Source organism: Gadus morhua, chromosome 8 (genome assembly GCF_902167405.1).
Source record: "Gadus morhua chromosome 8, gadMor3.0, whole genome shotgun sequence".
Lineage (NCBI taxonomy): Eukaryota > Metazoa > Chordata > Actinopteri > Gadiformes > Gadidae > Gadus > Gadus morhua.
In genome coordinates, this window is record NC_044055.1 from 1654959 (window position 1) to 1662325 (window position 7367).

The 7367-nt window shown below is 39.4% G+C and overlaps 1 long non-coding RNA gene across 1 annotated transcript; it reads right to left on the reverse strand.

The window, feature by feature from the left end:
• Positions 1-2955: 2955 nt before the first annotated feature.
• LOC115549603 (uncharacterized) lies at positions 2956-5194 on the reverse strand. The gene is made up of 4 exons (XR_003977791.1): positions 4010-5194; positions 3882-3913; positions 3541-3686; positions 2956-3435 (listed from the first exon to the last, which is right to left on the reverse strand). It is a non-coding gene; the product is annotated as an uncharacterized LOC115549603 (long non-coding RNA).
• Positions 5195-7367: the final 2173 nt, after the last annotated feature.

Below are 7367 nucleotides of genomic sequence, written 5' to 3' on the forward strand. Positions count from 1 at the left end.
ACGACCAACTGCCATTTTACACAAAAGCCGTTTGGCGCGAAACAAACAAAGGACTTTTAGAAAAGTTCATAACTCGACATTTTCAGACTGTACCCAAAGTTTATCGACCTGTTTATAATATGTTCCGATTCATGAAGATAGTAATAAAAGTGATTTTCACCGCGTACAAACCTTTGTCGTCATTTTCCGAAATCCGTCTGGCGAGGAACCGGAAGTGCCTCTCAAACATAGAATTCCGGACTGCAACACATTTGGTTCTGCCCTTCCGTTTCCCAGTACTAACGCTTTATCTCACAACAAATATTTACTCCCGATCCCCACAACAATATTAGACCGTAATAATTAGTGATAAATAAGTACTCAAAAATATAAATTAATGATCAGCGGTTTTACATATAAACTCTTTCAAAATTAAAACTTGAAATAGTGGAATGGTTTTGAGTGTACCACTAATGCAATAGATATGCGTGGATCGAGATTCGTATCTATAGAACTGATAGATTATATATATATACATATTTATATATATATATCTGCAACCACCATGTTCATTATGCAACTACAATTCACAATCGTGAAATAATATGAAATAATAATAAATTATTATTTTTATAAAATAATAATTATGAAACATTAAATAATTGTGATTGGCGCGAAACAAACAAAGGACTTTTAGAAAAGTTCATAACTCGACATTTTCAGACTGTACCCAAAGTTTATCGACCTGTTTATAATATGTTCCGATTCATGAAGATAGTAATAAAAGTGATTTTCACCGCGTACAAACCTTTGTCGTCATTTTCCGAAATCCGTCTGGCGAGGAACCGGAAGTGCCTCTCAAACATAGAATTCCGGACTGCAACACATTTGGTTCTGCCCTTCCGTTTCCCAGTACTAACGCTTTATCTCACAACAAATATTTACTCCCGATCCCCACAACAATATTAGACCGTAATAATTAGTGATAAATAAGTACTCAAAAATATAAATTAATGATCAGCGGTTTTACATATAAACTCTTTCAAAATTAAAACTTGAAATAGTGGAATGGTTTTGAGTGTACCACTAATGCAATAGATATGCGTGGATCGAGATTCGTATCTATAGAACTGATAGATTATATATATATACATATTTATATATATATATCTGCAACCACCATGTTCATTATGCAACTACAATTCACAATCGTGAAATAATATGAAATAATAATAAATTATTATTTTTATAAAATAATAATTATGAAACATTAAATAATTGTGATTCACCAAAGGGGCCCATACAGATAACCTTTCATGGGGCCCTTAAATCCTGGCTACGCCCCCGTGCATAACAGAACAGTCCCTCTCATCCTATGCAGTCAGCTGTTGTATGAATTTATCCAGTACATTGCAGGACATTGTTAAATAAATACGTGAAATCTTCATTAGCTGTCTCTATGAAAATTGAAAAATAAGATAAACAATATGAAGAAACAATGTTAGGGGTCAGCTGTTATTGGTGCTCTGAATGACACCTATCAGTTACTTCCTGTTTCAGCAAAAGCCAACCAATGGGCTTAGAGAACTATCCTGCCTTCCTTTTTCTCGTTCATAACATACAAACCATGAGAGAGCAAGTTCATGCAGTGTGAGAAACACTGACCAGAACGACCAAAGTGACTTTTAGGAACCAAAAAACTGTGTGTGTGTGTGTGTGTGTGTGTGTGTGTGTGTGTGTGTGTGTGTGTGTGTGTGTGTCTGTGTGCATGTGTGTTTTTGTCTGCGTGTGTATGTTAACAAACATGTTGAGAAGGTAGGCAGGAAAGGCGCAGTTGAAAAAAACTGTAAAAACATGTTTTATTAATTACATTTAAAGCATAAAGATACCAGGATCTTTCCCAAGGACACCTTTACAACAGTAACCAGGGATTGAACCAGCCGCTTTCATGGATAAACACGACACTTTAACAGAAATAATAGAGGTTGAGAAAGCTGAAGTTTGAAAGATGAAGACAAAAGCACAAAACATAAGTTGGTTTGCAAAGGACTCAGGCTTCATGTTATGTTCCCAAAACATCTGGATACCTCTCACAAGCGCTGGCCAATCACAACACCCGATGCATCGGGCCATGTGTGACAAACACAACCTTGATTAATGTATCCACGTATAATCACAGAAATCAAACCTCTATGCCACATGTTTCAAATGTGCCGTATATATATATATATATATATATATATATATATACATATATATATATATATATATATATATATATATATATATATATATATATATATATATATATATAGATCTGCAACCACCATGTTCATTATGCAACTGCAATTCACAAACTTGTATGTATCTAGAATTATAAAACTTTATGAAACATTCAATAATTGTGTTTCACCAAAGGGGCCCATACAGACCTTTCATGGGGCCCTAATATCCTGGCTACGCCCCTGTGCATAACAGAACAGTCCCTCTCATCCTATTCAGTCAGCTGTTGTATGAATTTATCCAGTACATTGCATGACATTGTTAAATAAATACGTGACATCTTCATTAGCTGTCTTTATGAAAATTGAAAAATAAGATAAACAATATGAAGAAACAATGTTAGGGGTCAGCTGTTATTGGTGCTCTGAATGAGAGTTACTTCCTGTTTCAGCAAAAGCCAACCAATGGGCTTAGAGAACCAGCCTACCTTCCTTTTTCTCGTTCATAACATACAAACCATGAGAGCCCAAGTTCATGCAGCGTGAGAAACACTGACCAGAACGACCAAAGCGACTTTTAGGAACCAAAAAATTGTGTGTGTGTGTGTGTCCGTGCGTGTCTGTGTGCATGTGTGTTTTTGTGTGTGTGTGTATGTTAACAAAGATGTTGACAAGGTAGGCAGGAAAGGCGCAGTTGAAAAAAACTGTGATAACATGTTTTATTAAATACATTTAAAGCATAAAGATACCAGGATCTTTCCCAAGGACACCTTTACAACAGTAACCAGGGATTGAACCAGCCGCTTTCATGGATAAACACGACACTTTAACATAAATAATAGAGGTTGAGAAAGCTGAAGTTTGAAAGATGAAGACAAAAGCACAAAACATAAGTTGGTTTGCAAAGGACTCAGGCTTCATGTTATGTTCCCAAAACATCTGGATCCCTCTTACAATCATTGGCCAATCACAACACCCGATGCATCGGGCCATGTGTGACAAACACAACCTTGATTAATGTATCCACGTATAATCACAGGAATCAATCCTCTATGCCACATGTATGGGTTAACATAAAGATGTGACATGCACGAGAACAATGACAATCCCTTCTACTAAGACGATAAGCATGCGTCAAATGACAAAGAAGCAACATAAGTGATTTTGGAATTATATTAAGGGATCCACTTGGAGTCAGCTCAGTAACCGGGGTTCATCTCAGGAGCAGCAGAAGCTGTGGATGAGGGACATGTCGGTAACCCTCGGGATGTAGGCCTTCGTTGACTCTGCTTTTCCACACTTATTTCATTCATGTCGGCAAGATAATGCTGATACTTACTTTAAACCTACAGCCAATATCTCCCATAGAGCCTCCTAGGTGCTTATGGGGTTGAGTTCTATGTCAGTGGGCTCCAAAGGGAGAGGAGGGGGTCCTAACAGACTCTCATTCATATAGATGGCGGCAGCTTGGTCACAGTTCGGACTCTGGGAAGAGAATGTCATGTACGTGCGTTTTGTTGTTTAATTATCTTATAAACAACATTTTCTTTCTTTTTTTATATTTTCAATATTTATAATGGTTTAACGTATGCATTTGGAGATTCAAAGGATGGTTATCGGAGGTAACAAATGTGAATAGCAACATATTTTGAGAGTATAATTGAAAGGAAATCGGCTTACCTGTTCAGAATTGAGGTTTTCTGTATGATGCTCTATTGAAAAAATGGCACAGACACATAACATGTATGAATAAATCTCCATGAGAGTAAGGTTTTATTTAGTTCAAACTGTGGACTAATGTGACTCACTCTTTTTCCTCCAGCAATAAAAGATTATCAGAATGATGATAGGAATGACGAAGGCCGACCGACAGAGGATGATAAATTTTTTATTGTCAGGAATACCTGTCAACAAATAAAAACAGAGGACGGGATTCAACAGGGATGAGTCAGTGATCCATCAACCTCATCCAACCGGGACACTCTAACCTAAAAAAGGAACAGTAGGATGTCTTTCCTCTGTGACCAATTCTTTTTTTCACTTTCCAAACAACCAAAGCAGTCACTGGTGAATGTGAATTCTTACCATCGCATTGCATAGATGGCAACAATTGACAGTGACCAGTCACAAGTCAGTAGGGGGCAATGAGGTGAGGGTCCCCAAGCGATTCGGAGTGAATCCGAGTCACAGATCGAGAGCAAATGCCCTGATAGCGTTAAGCATTTGATCATTTTTGTGGAAATTAACGCAAAACTTCTCACACGTCTCAAGGGCGATGGCCACTATATACATACATAGTTACAATTCTCATATTATGAAGTGGAATTGCGAATTTGAATAGGTTTTTATTCAAGGTGGATATTATTATTATAGGTGGATATTATGCCACCAAGTGTGAGCGTGAATAGCCATTAAAAGCTGTTTGATGTTCTGCCGGCTTTGAATGGCTAATCACACTCACACCTGGTGGCATAATATCACCCCCTTCGATTTTCTAACATATCCATAGAGAACTAGAACTGTTTGTCATTACGACAACAAATAAGGCAGGCAGCCTTATTTGTTGTAATAGCAGATAAACAAAAGGAAGAAGTTGGCAGGCAACATAATAAACAAGACTGTAAGATATCATGACCATAATTCTAAGAGATTTTTAGATTTCGATCTCACTGTGGGAAATCCAGTAAATGTTATCTTAACAGACACAATGGGTCCAAAAGACAGAAATGTCCAGCAGGCAAAGTGTTAACTTTGACCGCATATCATAGGGCCCCCTGGAGACAAATCTGTGTTTTCGGGGACATGCTTCCCGAGAGATGATACATTTGGCAATGTATCATCCTCTGCAAGATGGGAACATCTCCGCCCTGCCTGAACAGGGGTGGTTGGAGAGACCGTCGACCAGTCTCAGTGGAGGGACAGCTACGAAAAGATGATTGAAGAAGTCATGGCATGAACACACACTTAAATAACCAAAGTAGCAGTCGAAAAGTATCGATATCCTACCCACCGCCTAACACCGCCTTTTCAGTGATACGTCTATGAGCATGTCATTACTCCTTGACGCAACTTTTCCTCAGACAGGGGCGTGTCTTTGTTGTTCACTACTGGGGTTTTTTTACTCCAAAAACACACATGCACACACATATAGACAATGACAAAGACACACACACACACACACACACACACACACACACACACACACACTAAATGCAGGTTTACCATCACAGATGATGCCAGCGTCTTGAACGTGTTTGCAGTTCTGAGAACCAAACCCTTGATGTTCACAGTCGGTTATTGTCGGTTCATTTCCTCCACAGTTGACATCGTCCAACCAGATGGGTCCTGTTCCCGGTCCAAAATATGCCTCGTTGGTGGCTGACATGGCACTGCCACACCCCAGCTGTGTACAAACCACCTGGGCATCATTCAGGTCCCAGTCATCATCACAAACTGTGGCCCACCGGCCCTGGAGGAAGACCTCAACCCTGCCTGAACAGGGGCCATTCCTTCCATTCACCAAGCGGACCTCCCCCTCAGCGGCTGGGTGGTTGTCTGGTCCTTGAGGAGCGGTCGTTGGATCACTGGTATGACCTGTGGTATAATAGGTTGTATAAGTTTGAGGTATGGAAGGTATTGTTTCAAAAGCCTTGGTGTTCACTCACTGTCTATCCACCTGGAAAACAAGTCTCACTTAACTCACCAGGCTACCACTGGCCCAATGCTGCCAAACTAACTAACGAAAGTTTACCATAACAATATATCTATTGCTGCTCTCTGGATAATAGGTTGCCTGCTTCATGATATGTATGAGTTTCAACTCAGAACATCTTGATTCAAAATGTGCATGAAATATTTATATGAAGCTATGGTTTACATATTTCTGAGATAAATGCTAGAAAATAAGTTTGGGGTTTTACCTATAATAAAAGTTAAGCAAATAAAAAGCAGAGAGAAATAGAGAGCAGAGATACATGATAGATACTGTTTTTCCTCGTTGGTCAGAATAAGAAAATTACTGATAAGGCGTCTAACCATGAAAGTATATATCGGGCGTGGCCCGTGGGGCTAATTGGTTGTCTTGTTTCTGACAAAAAACAAAAACACGTTTGTCTTGTTTCTTAATAAGACAACCAATGTGATAAGAGAACTAGCCTGCCTGCCTTATTTGGTATCTAAGCAGCCAACAAGGGGAAGATGACCTGTATGCAACATGAAAAACAAGACAAAGGATGCACATGAATTTCAAACTTCAAATGGCTCAGTTTATGGCCAAATAATACGGCCTAATTCACACATGGAATAAGGTTTTCTTCGACAACTTCAGAAATACTGAGTCCTCAAATAAATTTCGGCAAAGAAAACTTAACACACATGTGACATGCGGCAACTGTGGTTCTATTCAATGATGTATCAAATTAATTATAAACATCGTTTCGTCAGTTATCAGTATCAGTATCAGTATTGTATGCATTTTGTTATCGACTTGTGTTCCTAATATGCATTTGCGGTTAATATACATTGCCATGGACTGTATTATGCGTCACGTGTTTAGTTTGCGTGTGTTTAAACAGATGGACGCACACACGCGTGCCTGCATTCATTAATTCTTTAACACATACACACACACGCGCCCCAATGTGTGGTTAGGTAGATGAGAGAAGCAAAGTGTATGCGCGAGGTGCACAAGCAACATTATGCATGCGCCCTTAAAATAGCATCTGAACAACGTGCCGCTGACTTTAAACCAGGTATTTCCTGGTTTGTGGCGCAAGTGGTTTCTGAAACTGCAAAATAGTATCGGGGAACATTTGCGCCAGAACACGCCTCCTCCTTTCGCCGAGCCGCCGCTTGGGGCCCAAGATCATTCCCTAATTTACCGACGCGTGGCGCAGGAGGGAAAAGAAAACTCTGCGCCAGTTGCAAACTAGCAACGACATAAGGGCCGTGTCTAACGAATGGGCTGACCGGGCTGTAGCCCCAGGCCTCGCCGCTAGGGGGGCCTCCGGTCGCTGAAGGTCAAATGACAAAAATCCATAAAAATAAATAAAAAAACGAGCAAAAATGCCGGGCCAAAGGAAACACGAGAGCGGAGCAAAAAACCGAAAATTAGATGAAATAAAAAAGGAAAGAGCGAAAGAATTATTACAGAAAACACCCAAATTA